The 14,389-nt window shown below is 41.2% G+C and overlaps 1 protein-coding gene and 1 long non-coding RNA gene across 12 annotated transcripts in view; one reads left to right on the top strand and one right to left on the bottom strand.

Annotated features, from left to right (window-relative positions):
* The window catches only part of SLC36A1 (solute carrier family 36 member 1), a 222,424-nt gene that overhangs the window by 207,257 nt on the left and 778 nt on the right, over window positions 1-14,389 (bottom strand). Inside the window, exon 1 of one of the 10 annotated variants that reach the window (XM_002816101.6) lies at window positions 4,286-4,521. The exons of 3 other annotated variants lie outside the window; for them this stretch is intronic. The gene's annotated coding sequence lies outside the window, so the exon portion shown is untranslated. Of the gene's footprint in view, window positions 1-3,466; window positions 4,058-4,105; window positions 4,522-14,389 lie in introns of those variants that run through there. 6 more of the 10 variants (XM_054556109.2, XM_054556107.2, XM_054556103.2 and 3 more) reach the window with 6 other exon arrangements.
* The window catches only part of LOC129059581 (uncharacterized), a 28,806-nt gene continuing 25,983 nt past the window's right edge, over window positions 11,567-14,389 (top strand). For both annotated transcript variants that reach the window (XR_008525566.2, XR_008525565.2), the window contains exon 1: window positions 11,567-13,848. This is a non-coding gene — a long non-coding RNA (uncharacterized LOC129059581). The remainder of the gene's footprint in view (window positions 13,849-14,389) is intronic.

Below are 14,389 nucleotides of genomic sequence, written 5' to 3'. Positions count from 1 at the left end.
CCCATCCATCGGCCCCCATGCCCATGAAGTAGAGGCTACCTTTATGTGCTCATTACAGTAAGGCCTGGCCAAAGGAGAGAGGTACAGGATTCTTCCAAGGCCTGGGTGGAAGTAAACAGACTCAGTGAGAGCTTCTTCTATGGGAAACAAGAGAAGGCCTGGATGGAAATAAACAGATTCCATGTGAGTTCCTCTATGGGAAAAAGAAAAGCTGGCCTAGGTGTGAGTAATGTTAATCAGTCATGCACTTTGGAAGGGGTTATCAGCACCAGGCCAGGAAAAGCAGAAACAGAAGACTATTCACTCATCTGACCTTTGAAGAGATATCAAGCATTTAAAGCACTGAGATACTCACTGGAGGGGAGGTGGTGGTGACAAAAAGAAAGAAAAAGCAGGAGTACTTAACATGAGAATAGTTACCTGAGACAAGGTTATAAATAGAAACAAAGTAATCACAAAACTGGACATCAGCTCCATCCACTCTACATGCCAGTAAGGGGACATCTGCTCCATCCACTCTACATGCCAGTAAGTGGACATCTACTCTATCCATCCCACATGCTAGTAAGTGGACATCAGCTCCATCCATCCCACATGCTAGTAAGTGGACATCGGCTCCATCCACTCTACATGCTACTAAGTGGACATCTGCTCCATCCACTCTACATGCCAGTAAGTGGACATCTGCTCCATCCACTCTACATGCCAGTAAGTGGACATCTACTCTATCCATCCCACATGCTAGTAAGTGGACATCAGCTCCATCCATCCCACATGCTAGTAAGTGGACATCGGCTCCATCCACTCTACATGCTACTAAGTGGACATCTGCTCCATCCACTCTACATGCTAGTAAGTGGACATCTGCTCCATCCACTCTACATGCTAGTAAGTGGACATCTGCTCCATCCACTCTACATGCTAGTAAGTGGACATCTGCTCCATCCACTCTACGTGCTAGTAAGTGGACATCTGCTCCATCCACTCTACGTGCTAGTAAGTGGACATCGGCTCCATCCACTCTACATGCTAGTAAGCGGACATCTGCTCCATCCATCCCACATGCTAGTAAGCGGACATCTGCTCCATCCACTCTACATGCCAGTAAGTGGACATCTGCTCCATCCACTCTACATGCCAGTAAGTGGACATCTACTCTATCCATCCCACATGCTAGTAAGTGGACATCAGCTCCATCCATCCCACATGCTAGTAAGTGGACATCGGCTCCATCCACTCTACATGCTAGTAAGTGGACATCTGCTCCATCCACTCTAAGTGCTAGTAAGTGGACATCTGCTCCATCCACTCTACATGCTAGTAAGTGGACATCTGCTCCATCCACTCTACGTGCTAGTAAGTGGACATCTGCTCCATCCATCCCACATGCTAGTAAGTGGACATCTGCTCCATCCACTCTACATGCTACTAAGTGGACATCTGCTCCATCCACTCTACATGCCAGTAAGTGGACATCTGCTCCATCCACTCTACATGCCAGTAAGTGGACATCTACTCTATCCATCCCACATGCTAGTAAGTGGACATCAGCTCCATCCATCCCACATGCTAGTAAGTGGACATCGGCTCCATCCACTCTACATGCTACTAAGTGGACATCTGCCCCATCCACTCTACGTGCTAGTAAGTGGACATCTGCTCCATCCACTCTACGTGCTAGTAAGTGGACATCTGCTCCATCCACTCTACATGCTAGTAAGTGGACATCTGCTCCATCCATCCCACATGCTAGTAAGTGGACATCTGCTCCATCCACTCTACATGCTAGTAAGTGGACATCTGCTCCATCCACTCTACATGCTAGTAAGTGGACATCTGCTCCATCCACTCTACATGCTAGTAAGTGGACATCGGCTCCATCCACTCTACATGCTAGTAAGTGGACATCAGCTCCATCCATCCCACATGCTACTAATAAGTGGACATCAGCTCCATCCATCCCACATGCTACTAATAAGTGGACATCTGCTCCATCCATCCCACATGCTAGTAAGTGGACATCGGCTCCATCCATCCCACATGCTAGTAAGTGGACATCGGCTCCATCCATCCCACATGCTAGTAAGTGGACATCTGCTCCATCCATCCCACATGCTAGTAAGTGGACATCTGCTCCATCCATCCCACATGCTAGTAAGTGGACATCTGCTCCATCCACTCTACATGCTAGTAAGTCCTGTCCTAGAATGTCACAGACTCTTGAGTTGAAAGAAAACTTAAAACTTTGTCTAGTCCAACCCTCTACCCAACAACCTAATTTCATCTACAACATCCCCGAAGTAATTGCCCAGAGACGATTACCTCCAGTGACAGGGAGCTCCGTGCTCAGTGTTCTAATACAGGAGACCACTAATTCTTTGAAAGTTTTTAACACTTACCAAACACCCTTCCCTTATGGCACTTTCATCTATTGCTCCCAGTTGTAGTCTCCAGAATATTATAAAATAAATGGAATCCCTTTTTCTTACACCACCTTTGGAAAAGAGACAACTCTGAGCACTTCGAACTGCCACAAGAGGAGGCTGAATGAACAGCTACATGCCTTAAAGGGAAAACAAGGACTTCAGAGCAGGCGAATATAAATGATACAATCAGAAAACAAAGGGAGAGGCTTAATGCTGTTATCAGCACAGCCTCTGCTGAACGTAGCCTCCATCCCCAGACAAGTCCACTTGACTTGACTTGACTTGAAGTCCACTTGACTTCAGAACATCTTTAAAGAAAACATGTTCTAAATGTACAAGCAAGTTAATTAGTGTAAACGAGGCTCTAGACAAGAGTCAGAAGAGGGCCCTGATCATGTTTAAAATAATAACAGACAGTTAAAAATCATTTTCAGCTGTCAGTATTTAGCTTAGACATAATACAGAGATAGGAAGAAAGAGGAGGAGGATTTTGTGGCAACAGAGGAAATAAGCAGAGGAAACTGCTTCCTACACAATCAGATTAAGTCTTGTTGCAAGGCTGATACTCAGTGTACACAGCGGGTAAAATCTCTCGGAATAAAAAAACAAACAGACCCTGGTCAGGGGCACTGGCTCACACCCCTGTAATCCCAATACTTTGGGAGGCCAAGGTGGGAGGATCACTTGAGCCCAGAAGTTTGAGATCAGCCTGGGCAGCATAGTGAGACCTCATCTCTATTAAAAAACAAACAAACAAACAAAACAAACCTAGAAAGATGCACAACATCCAGATCACAGCAGAAAGGGCCCTTAAGAATTCAATTCAATCACTGTCTAGACTGAGAAACCCAAACACGAGTCACTTAAGGTTGCCAGGTAAGCGGCAGAGCTAGGACAAAATGTCCTGATTCCCCCATCTCTGTTCTGTCCATTGCACCATGATGCTATCTTCAGCAAAATTCAAATAACTGCAAAACGTCCATCCAAATAAGCAATCCCAAATCTGACAAGTTACAGAAAAATAAAGCAAAGGTCTTTACATTCTTCAAGTTAATGTCAGGGCTCTCCACAACCTCGGCTCAGCCACCTATCTTCCCAGGAGCACATTCCGATTCATATTTCATATTTTGGTGTGACTTACATCGAATGCAGGACGGTTAGAAACCAAACCTACAGAAGGATGAGTTTGCAGAAAAATAATGAACAAACAGGGAACCACACCCAGAGCCAATCCAACCCCAGCGGTGGAAAATGCAGACAGCTAAAAAGGGAGAGGACTAAAAGAGAAACGGACAGAAAGGAGTGCCTTTTCACATGTGAAGTTTCCCGCAGGAGGCAGTGTGGTGAAAAGCAAACAGCTGCTGAAGCTTAGGAACATTTGCATTCTAGTCGCGGGTCTCCAGGTCTCCGATTAACTCACTGGATGACCTGAGGCAAGCCCTTACCCCTTCCTGGAGTAAGGGCTCAGTTTCTCCAACTGTCCTAGGAGGGAGCTGCACCAGACGACTTCCCAGCGTCCTTGCAGTTCTGACCCAAAGACCCATATTAGCCTGTCTCAAGCAGCGCTCCCGCAGCGGGCAAGACATTTGCTGGAAACAAGGGGAGCTCTGTGCGAAGCGTGAAAGACGCCCTAGATGGTCCTTTGGGTTATCTTCACCATCTACCCCAGTTTCCCCCACCTGTCAGTCAAACAGGCCGGTGAGATCCCAACCCCACGAGGTCAAGGGAGATAGCGCGAGGGACAAGGGATCTCCACGCTTCGCCCAATTCACAGAGGGGTGCCAGCGTCGTACCGCAGCTGCGGCCCGGGGACGCCAAGGAGTCGCGGACCCACAGCCCGGGCGGGTCCAGTGCCTGACCTGGAGCATCTGCCACGCCGGGAGGAAGGCGAGGTGGGTCCTGCCCAAGGCGGCGAGCGCCGCCAGCCGGAACTCGTCAGTGGAGGAACTCACTGCTCGGGTTCTGGCCCCAGCTCAGGCTCCGGCTCTGGCTTCAGCACAGCCCACCCTTCCCGGCTTCAGTATCTGCCCCTCGCCATCCTCCTTTGCTGCCCGGCAGCCGCTTCCGGGCCTCGTCACGTGATCCCACCGCCCACGCAGAGGCCGAGGTCACGTGCTCCCTTGAGCGGCCGCGCCTTTTTTCTCATTGAGCTCCGCAGCTCTGCTCCACAGCACCACCTGGCGGCCTATTACTGCCACTGCTGGGAGGACTATGTTCCTGGGTGCTGGGGACCGGGAATAGGAACTGAACGGGGCATTGATCTTGGGCATGGGGCAGAGTCCAGTCGAAGAGCACTGTCCCTTGAGTTGTGGGTTTGTGAAATATTGCTAAATTTTACACTGGCTGTATTTTCTTTTACACATCTCGATGAGTTTGTATTGCTTTTATAATAAGAAATATGCATATTTTAAAAATTTCCAGTCAATTTTTCAGAAGCATACACAAACTATCATCTGTGGTTGCTACTGGAAATAGAACTGTGGGGTAGGGCAACATTATCTTTTAATACATGTAAATTTTTAAAGTAACATTTTTAAATGGATGGCAACATTTCAGTATTGTATTATCTAGGCTTCTCCTTTTACCTCGTTACAGATTTTTCCTTTAACAATTATGTAACAAATAGGCTTCAAGTCAAAAACTGTCACAAGAGACAGAGAAGATCATTGTTTAATGGTAAAGGGGTCAATTCATCAAGAAGACACAACTGTAAATATATATTCATGCAAAATTGGAGCACCTAAATACATACAACTAATATTAATGGCCACGAAGGGAGAAATAGATAGCAACACAATAGTAGGAAGGTCAATATCCCACTTTCAACAATGGATAGAGCAACTAGAGAGAAAATAAGGAAATAATGAACTTGAATTGCACTTTAAACCAAATGAACCTAACAGATATATACAGAACTTTCCATTCAACAGAAGCAGAATACACATTTTTTCTCTAACACACTTGAAACATTCTCTAGAATAGACCATATGCTGGTCCAAAAAACAAGCCTTAAACTTAAGAAGATTGAAATCATATTAATATTCTTTCAGACCATAATAATATGAAGCTAGAAATCAATGACAGGAGGAATCTTGGAAAATTCACAAATATGTGGAAATTAAACAACACCCTTTTTTTTTTCTTTGAGACAAAGTTGCGCTCTTATTGCCCCATTTGGAGTGCAGTGGTGCAATCTCGGCTCACTGCAACCTCTGCCTCCTGGATTCAAGCGATTCTCCTGTCTCAGTCTCCCAAGTAGCTGGGATTACAGGCATGTGCCACCACGCCCGACTAATTTTGTATTTTTAGTAGAGACGAGGTTCACCATGTTGGTCAGGCTGGTCTCAAACTCCTGACCTCAGGTGATCTGCCCACCTCGGCCTCCCAAAGTGCTGGGATTATAGGCGTGAGCCACCGTACCCAGTCCCATGCTTCGAAACAACCAATGGGTCAAAGATGAAATCAAATGGGAAATTTTAAAAATATTTTCAGACAACTGACAATGGAAATATAACATACCAAAGCTTATGGAATGCAGCAAAAGTAGTTCTAAGAGAGAATTTTATAGCAATAAATGCCTACATTAAAAAAGAAGAAAGAGACCAATTAAATAGTTTAACATTATACCTCAGGAAACTGGAAAAAGAAGAGCTCACAAAACCCAAAGTTAAAAGAAGAAAAGAAAGAGCAGAACAGAAATAAATCAAATAGTCAACAGAAAAAAAAAAAACCAGACAAAATCAATAAAACTAGAGTTGATTTTTTGGAAAAAATAAAATTGACGTACCCTTAGCTAGTCTAAGAAAAAAGACTAATAAAATAAAAAATGAACGTGAAGACACTACAACAGATGCTTCAGAAATAAAAAGAGTCATATGGGGCTATTGTGAACAATTATTTGCTAACAAATTGGATAACCCAGATGAAATGGAGAAATCCCTAGAAAAATACAACCTACCAAGATTGAAATCAGGAAGAAATGGAAAGCCTGAACAGACTAATAACAAATAAAGAGATTGAAGATGAGACAGGGACTATTTGACTTTCTGGTTTTCTGTTTAAACTTCCCAACAAGACCAGATGGCTTCACAGCTGATTTCTACCAAACATTCAAAGAAGAAGGTTTGTTACTAAACTCTTCCAAAAAATGGAGCTAGAGGGAATACTTCCAAGCACATTTTATGAGGCCAGCATCACTTTGATACCTAAGCCAGAGAAAGACACCACAAGAAAAGAAAATTACAGGCTGATTTTGCTAATGCACATTGGTACAAAAATCCTCAATAAAATATTTGCAAATAGAATTCAACAACAATAAAAAAAATTATATATCATGACCAAGTGGGATTTATCCCTGGCATGCAAGGCTGGTTTAACATACACTAATCAAGCAATGTAATACATCATATTAATAGGATGAAAAATGAAAACCACATGGTTATCTCAATTGGCCTAGCAAAAGCATTTGACGAAGTCCAACATCCTTTCCTTCCCTAACGCCCACCCCAACATACCTTCTTGATAAAAAAACTCTCAATAGTTTAGGTATAGAAATAACATTCCTCAACATAATAAGGTCGTTTATGAAAAACACACAGTTAACATTTTAATTAATAGGGAAAAACTGAAAGCTTTTCCACCAAGATCCAGTAGCAGTCAAGGATACCCACCCTCGCCACTTCTATTCAACGTAGTACTGGAAGTACTAGCAAGAGCAATCAGCCAAAAAAGCAAAAGAAGGAAAGGCATCCAAATCAGAAAGAAAAAAAGTAAAATTATCTTTATCTGCAGGTGACATGATCCTATATGTAGAAAACCCCAAAGACTAAAAAAATACTGTTATAATTAATGAATTTAGTAAATTTTCAGGACATAAAAATCAACATACATGACTGGGCGCAGTGGCTCATGCCTGTAATCCCAGCACTTTGGGAGGCCAGGGCAGTGGGTCACCTGAGGTTAGGAGTCCAAGACTAGCCTGGCCAACATGGTGAAACCCTGTCTCTACTAAAAGTACAAAAGTTAGCCCAGTATGGTGGTGCATGCCTGTAGTCCAAGCTACTTGAGAGGCTGAGGCAGGAGAATTGTTTGAACCTGGGAGGCAAAGGTTGCAGTGAGCTGAGATTGCGCCCCTTCAGCCTGGGTGACAGAGTGAGACTCCATCTCAAAAAAAAAATTATAAAATCAATAATATTTTTATACACAAATAATTACCTACCTAAAAAAGAAATAAAGAGAATGATTTTATCTGTGATAGCATTGAAAAATAATAATCAGTTTAACCAAGGACATGAATAGGGTGTACACTGAAAACTATAAAACAATGATTAAATAAATTGAAGAAGACACAAATAAATGAAAAGATATCCCATGCACATGGACCAGAAGAATTAACATTGTGCAAATGTCCATACTATCCAAAGAAATATACAGATTCAATGCAATCCCTATCAAAATCCCAATGGCATTCTTTACTGAGATATAAGAAACAATCCTAAAATTTGCATAAGACCACAAAAGACCCTGAATAGTCAAGACAATTCTGAAAAAGAAAAACAAACTGGATGCATCACACTTCCCGATTCAAAATTATATTACAAAGATATAGTAATCCAAACAGTATAGTACTGGCACAAAAACAGATATGATAGACCAATGGAACACAATAGACAGCCCAGAAATAAATTCAAACATATATGGTCAACTAACTTTAAAGAAGGGCATCAAGAGAACGCAATGGGGAAAAGACAGTCTCCTCAATAAATAGTGCTCAGAAAACTGGTTTTTATGTGAGAAAGAATGAAATTGGATGTTTATCTTACACCGTACATAAAAATCAACTCAAAGTGGATAAAAGACCTAAATGTAAGATTTGAAACTACAAAACTCCTAGAAGAGAACATAGGGGAAATGCTCCTGGACGTTGGCCTTGGCAATGATTTTTTTGGATATCAGACCAAAAATAAATTACAAAAGCAAAATTACAAAATTACAAAAAAAATAGATTACAAAAGCAAAAATAAATAAATAGGACTACATCAAACTAAGAAGCTTCTGCACAGCAAAGGAAGCAATCAACAAAGTGTAACGGCAGCTTATGAATTGGAAAACATATATATGCAAACCCTATGTCTAATAAGGGCTTAATATCCAAAATTTATCAAAAACTCATATAACTCAGCAATAGAAAAACAACCCAATTTAAAAATGGGCAAGGACCTGAATAAACATTTCTCCAAAGAAGAAATAAAAATGCTCAGTGAGCATGTGGAAAAGTGTTCAACATCATTAATCATCAGGGAGATACAAATCAGAACCATTATCATATCACCTCATACATGTTAGGTTGGCTATTATCAAAAAGTCAAAAGAAAACAAATATTGGTGAAGATGTCGAGAAAAGGGAATTCTAGTACACTGTTGGTGGGACTGTAGACTGGTGCAGCCATTATAGAAAACAGTATAAAGGTTTCTTTTTTTTTTTCTGAAAACAGTATAAAGAAATTAAAAATAGAACTGCCATATGACCCAGCAATCCCCTTTCTGGACATATACTCGAAGGAAATGAAATCACCACCCCATAAAGATATCTGCATGCCCATATTCATTGTAGCTTTATTCACAACAGCCAAGATATAGAAACAATCCAAGTGTCTATTGACAGCAGAATGAATAAAGAAACTGTGGTATATATACAAACATTTTTCTAAAAAAAGAAGGGAGTCCTGCCATTTGCCACAACATGGATGAAACTGGAGGACATCATGCTAAGTGAAATAAGCCAGACACAGAAAGAAAAAAATATTGCATGCTCTCATTTACATGTGGAATCTTTTTTTTCAAGTCAAATACACAGAGATAGAGAATCAAACAGTGGTGACCAGGGCCCAGGAGTGTTGGAGGGAGGAAGTGGAGAAATGCAGCTGAGAGGATACAGAGTAGCAGATATGTAGGATCCATAAGTCTAGAGATCAAAGGGACAACATAAGGACTATAGGTTATACAATTGTACTGTACAAACAGTAGAACAGAGGTTACTAGTAGCTGAGCAGGGTGGAAGGAAAGGATAGGGAGAGATTTGTTAAAGGATACAAAATTACAGCTAGATAGGAATCAGTTCTATAGCTCTGTAGGATAAGCATAGGTAACAATAATATAGAATGTATTTTCACATAGCTAGAAGAGGAGTTTTGAATGTTCTGAACACAAAGAAATAAGTGTTTGAGATGATGGATATGTTAATTACCCTGATGTAATCGCTGTACATTGTATACATCACTGTGTACCTCATAAATATGTATAGTTATGTCAATTAAAAGTAAATTTTTAAAAATAAAAAAATCACACTTTATTTAAAATTCCTGTGAAATGAGTAAATTTTAGCTGCTCTTGCCACAAAAAAAGAAACCCCAAATAATGGGTAGCTATGTGAAATGATGGAGATGACAATTCACTTCACCATAGTTACAATTTTACTATCTATATGTATCACATAACATCATGTTGTAAATGCTAAATACATACAAAAACATTATTTGAAAAATAATTTTAAAACAAAAATTATGTTCTCAACCAAAAAACACTATTTATACAGCTACAAAATGGATAAATGTCAAAATAATTATACATGGATAAAACATAAAATAATTATGCTAAGCAAAAGACATTAGGAAAATATTTCATTTATATAATATTCTAGAAAATACAAAATAATATAAAGTAACAGAAAACACACATCAGCCATTGCCTGGGAATGCGGAGGAGAGACAGGAGAGAGGGTGATTATAAAGGGGCATGAGGAAATTTTCGAGGGGACAAATTTGTTCACCATCTTGATTGTGATAATTTCACAGGTGAATATATATGTTGAAACTTATCAAGTTGCATGCTTTAAATATGTGCAGTTTATTGTATGTAAATTATACTTCAATAAAGCCATTAAGATATTCAGTAAAAATTATATAAGTAATAGGTTAATATATTCTTAAAGGTTAGACAATATAGAAATATATAAATTGAAAATCCCCTTTCCCCAAATTCACTCCCCTCTCCAAAGGTTTACAGGTGCCAACATGTGTGTATTTTTCCCCAAACCCTATATTATACAATTACAGAAATATATATCTATGTATAGAAATGTACAGGTTTATGGTGTTTAAATTTAAAATCATAAATACCGGTACTTACTGTTTTGCTTAAGACTTTTACTCTTCACAGTTTTCTCATTTCTCCCCCTTCTAACCCCACTTGTCTCCTCCACTTTCAATATGTGCAGAACTGTTTTTTCATAGGTCTTCTTAGAAGCTCTGATGTATATTAACATACATTAAATACAACCTCTTGTTTATAGCACATACTATGAAAAACTTTGCCTTAGAGTATGCACTCCATTTCTTTGTCTTTAGTTTCATTTTTTTAGAAATGAGGTCTTGCTAGGTTGCCCAGATTGGAGTGATCATAGCACACTACAGCCTCAAACTCCTGGGCTCAAGTGATCTCCCATCTCAGCCTCCTGAGTAGTTGGGGCTACAGGTGCATGCCACTGCACATCACTAGCATGCATTGTATTTTAACCATTGTGCCAGTGCTTCTCAGTGTGGTCCCTAGACCAGCAGTGTCAGCATCACTTGGGAACTTGCAGAAATGCAAATTCTGGGTCCTACTCTACACCTACTGCATCAGAAACCCTGGGTTGTGGGGACAGCAATCTGCATTTTGACAAGCCCTCTAGGAGAGTCTGATGCTCTCTCGTGCTGTAGAACCACTGCCCTAAAGGACAAGCTTCTGGGGGGACTTGCTTCAGCCATGTGCTAACATGTTGTGTGGCCAGCCCCATGTAGTGACTTATTTCTGCTGAGTGGTAGAAAGTAAGTTGAAGGTTTTTTTCCCCTTACTTCCCAGCTGGGTGACCTGGGCAAGACTTTTGATCTCCATTTGGTTTCATCATCAGGAAAGTGAGATTGAAAACCCTCCTTGGTTCTGCCTCCCTCCCTGGATTGCTGGAAAACCAGATGAGATCAGGCACTTAAAGGTTCTATATATAACATGAGGGGTTATGCTGCTGAGAGATATTAGGGTAATTAATCCTTTTGCATTTAATAGTCTTGAAGAATGTAACTTCCTTTTTTTTTTTTACCACTCTACCCATCCCAAGTCCTCAAGGGTACCAGCCCCTGAGATGTCATAGCAACCCTACCCAGTGTCCCCTTTCCCTCTCCTTCTCTCTTTTTGAGACCCCTCGGGTCCCTGATCCATCCTCCTGAACATTCTGTGACTGATCACCCTACTGTCAAGCCTCTCTCTGTTAAGACCACTGCCCCCTACAGTTGCTTCTAGCTCTAAAATTCTCAGGTTTTGTATCTTAAAAAATAAAAATAAAAAAAATATGCTTACAATGTGCCAGGAACTAGTTTCTTGTTGATCAATTGAGTCAATCCTCATGGCAGCCCTATGAGGCATATAGGAGATGCTGTAGGTGCCCTTCCTGTATCTCCTTTACCAGAGCTGCAGCCCCATCCCTAGCTGCGGTGAGTGTTGCCTGCTATACTGTAAAGCATGCTACACTGTTATTGCCACACAGTGGACACTTCAGCTGGGATACAAAAGGCCCACCTAGTTTTGTCACTATACACAGAGCAATGCCGTTATTCACACTCATGAAACTCCTGTGGGAGGTCTGGGTAATTCTTCGCTGTAGTATAACCATTTATCAGCATTATGATTTCGGTATTTGGCAACCCAATCACAACAAAATTCAAGAATTTATTAAGTGGCACAAGTGCTGAAAAATGAATTTGAAAATTCCTTAACTTTGGAATGGAAATTAGAAAAAATAAAATTGCTATAAAGAAGACCAAACACCATCAGATATGACATGCTGATGCCTTAGGAGGGTGTCTCCTATAAAGTAAATTAGCACTGGAGTGGAACAGATGAAAAACAGCAACTGAAGCAAGAAAACATCAGCTCAAGTACATAGGAAAAGTGCTGGGGCCAGATCAACACAACTGAAATGTGCCTCAGGCCATGTTATTGTTTTAAACATTTCTTTTTTTTTTTTTTTTTTTTTTGAGATGGAGTCTCACTCTGTTGCCCAGGCTGGAGTGCAGTGGCATGATCTCAGCTCACTGCCACCTCCACCTTCTGAGTTCAAGCAATTCTCCTGCCTCAGCCTCCCGAGTAGCTGGACCCACAGGCACACACCACCACACCTGGCTAATTTTTGTATTTTTAGTAGAGATGGGATTTCACCATGTTGGTCAGGATGGTCTTGATCTCCTGACCTCATGATCTGCCCACCTCGGCTTCCCAAAGTGCTGGGATTACAGGAGTGAGCCACCGTGTCCAGCCTGTTTTACACATTTCTTACCGTGATTTTTTTCATGATTTGAAAGGAGGTAATTATGATATAATATGGTTTGGCTTTGTGTCCCCACCCAAATCTCATCTCGAATTGTAATCCCCATGTGTCAAGGGAGGGGCCTGGGTGGCAAGTGACTGGATCATTAATGGTTTCCCCCATGCTGTTCTAGTGATACTGAGGGAGTTCTCAGATCTGATGGTTTAAAAGTGGCAGTTTCCCCTGCACTCTCTCTCTCTCTCTGTCTCCTGCTGCCATGTAAGACATGCCTGCTTCACCTTCACCTTCTGCCATGACTGTAAGTTTCCTGAGGCCTCCCAGCCGTGTAGAACTGTGAATCAATTAAACCTCCTTTCTTTATAAATTATCCAGCCTTGGGTAGTATAGCAGTGTGAGAACAAACTAATACAGTGTTAGAACGAACTAATACCCAATAAAACATTATATCAATAGTATTTTTGTGGTAAATGAAATATGTTTAAAGAAAAAAAATGTGACAAAGGTAACAGATGCATGCACTCTGAGGACTCAGACAAAAATGTTGCAAGTAATTCAAGATTGTGTCCTGTGATTAAACAAGACTGCTCTGCCACCAATGCCAGGACTCTGGTGCCTGGGAGAGTGCGTGAGAGGTGGTGAATTTTGCAGGGACAGAGACCATGCAGAGCATATGTCAAAGGATGCCAGAGAACACCTCTGCCTGACAACCTGCAGGCAGGATCACAATGACAGGAGTGTCAGAACACATGTATGAGACCCAAGTACACTCCTCTTCTTGGAACAAAATGCTGCTCACCCAGGAGCTCATCAAAAGAACAGGCTTTAAACACATTATATTGCTTTAACATAAGGAAGACTTTCCTAATCATGTGCAGTGGCCAATGGGGTACCATAAATGAGTTATAGGGGGTGCTGAGTGCCAGATGGGTCCTAAGGTAGCTAGAGCACCTGAGGGTTTTTTTTTTTAATCTCTAGTTAAGAACAGCCTGTTCTTTGATCTCAAGGACCTACGAAGTGTTATTTCCTTCATGTTATGATGTGAAAAAGATTGGGAAGCACTGGGTAAGTAGGGTGTTCATATAATTTATTTGTTCAAGTGGAGACACTTTTAAGAATAAAAAGGCTATGTTAACATTTCACCAGAACAACGGGCACACAGTGAAACTGTCCCAGGTAAAGCGGAATGTATGGTGTGGTAGGCAGAATAACGGCTCCCAAAGACATTAATTAATCTCGGGAACTTGTTACCTTAGATGGCAAAAGGGACTCTGCTGATGTGATGAAGTTAAGGATCTTGAGGTGAAATGATTATCCTGGATTATCTGGGTGGTCCTAGTATAATCACAAGGTTTTTTAATAGGAGGGAGGCAGGAGGGTCAGAGAGGAGAGAAGTTTCTATTCTACTGGCTTTAAAGATGGAGGAAGACACCATGAGCCAAGGAAATGCAGGAGGCCTCTAGAAGCTGGAAAAAACAAGGAAACAGATTCTACCCTAGAGCCTCAAGAAGAACACAGCCTTGTTACACCTTGATTTTAGGACCTCTGACTTCTAGTACTATAAGAGAATACATTTGCATTGTTCTAATCTACTAAATTGTGGTAA

Source organism: Pongo abelii, chromosome 4 (assembly GCF_028885655.2).
Source record: "Pongo abelii isolate AG06213 chromosome 4, NHGRI_mPonAbe1-v2.0_pri, whole genome shotgun sequence".
Taxonomy (NCBI): domain Eukaryota; kingdom Metazoa; phylum Chordata; class Mammalia; order Primates; family Hominidae; genus Pongo; species Pongo abelii.
Note: the sequence above shows the minus strand (reverse complement) of the source record. Positions and strands in the feature narration are given on the sequence as shown.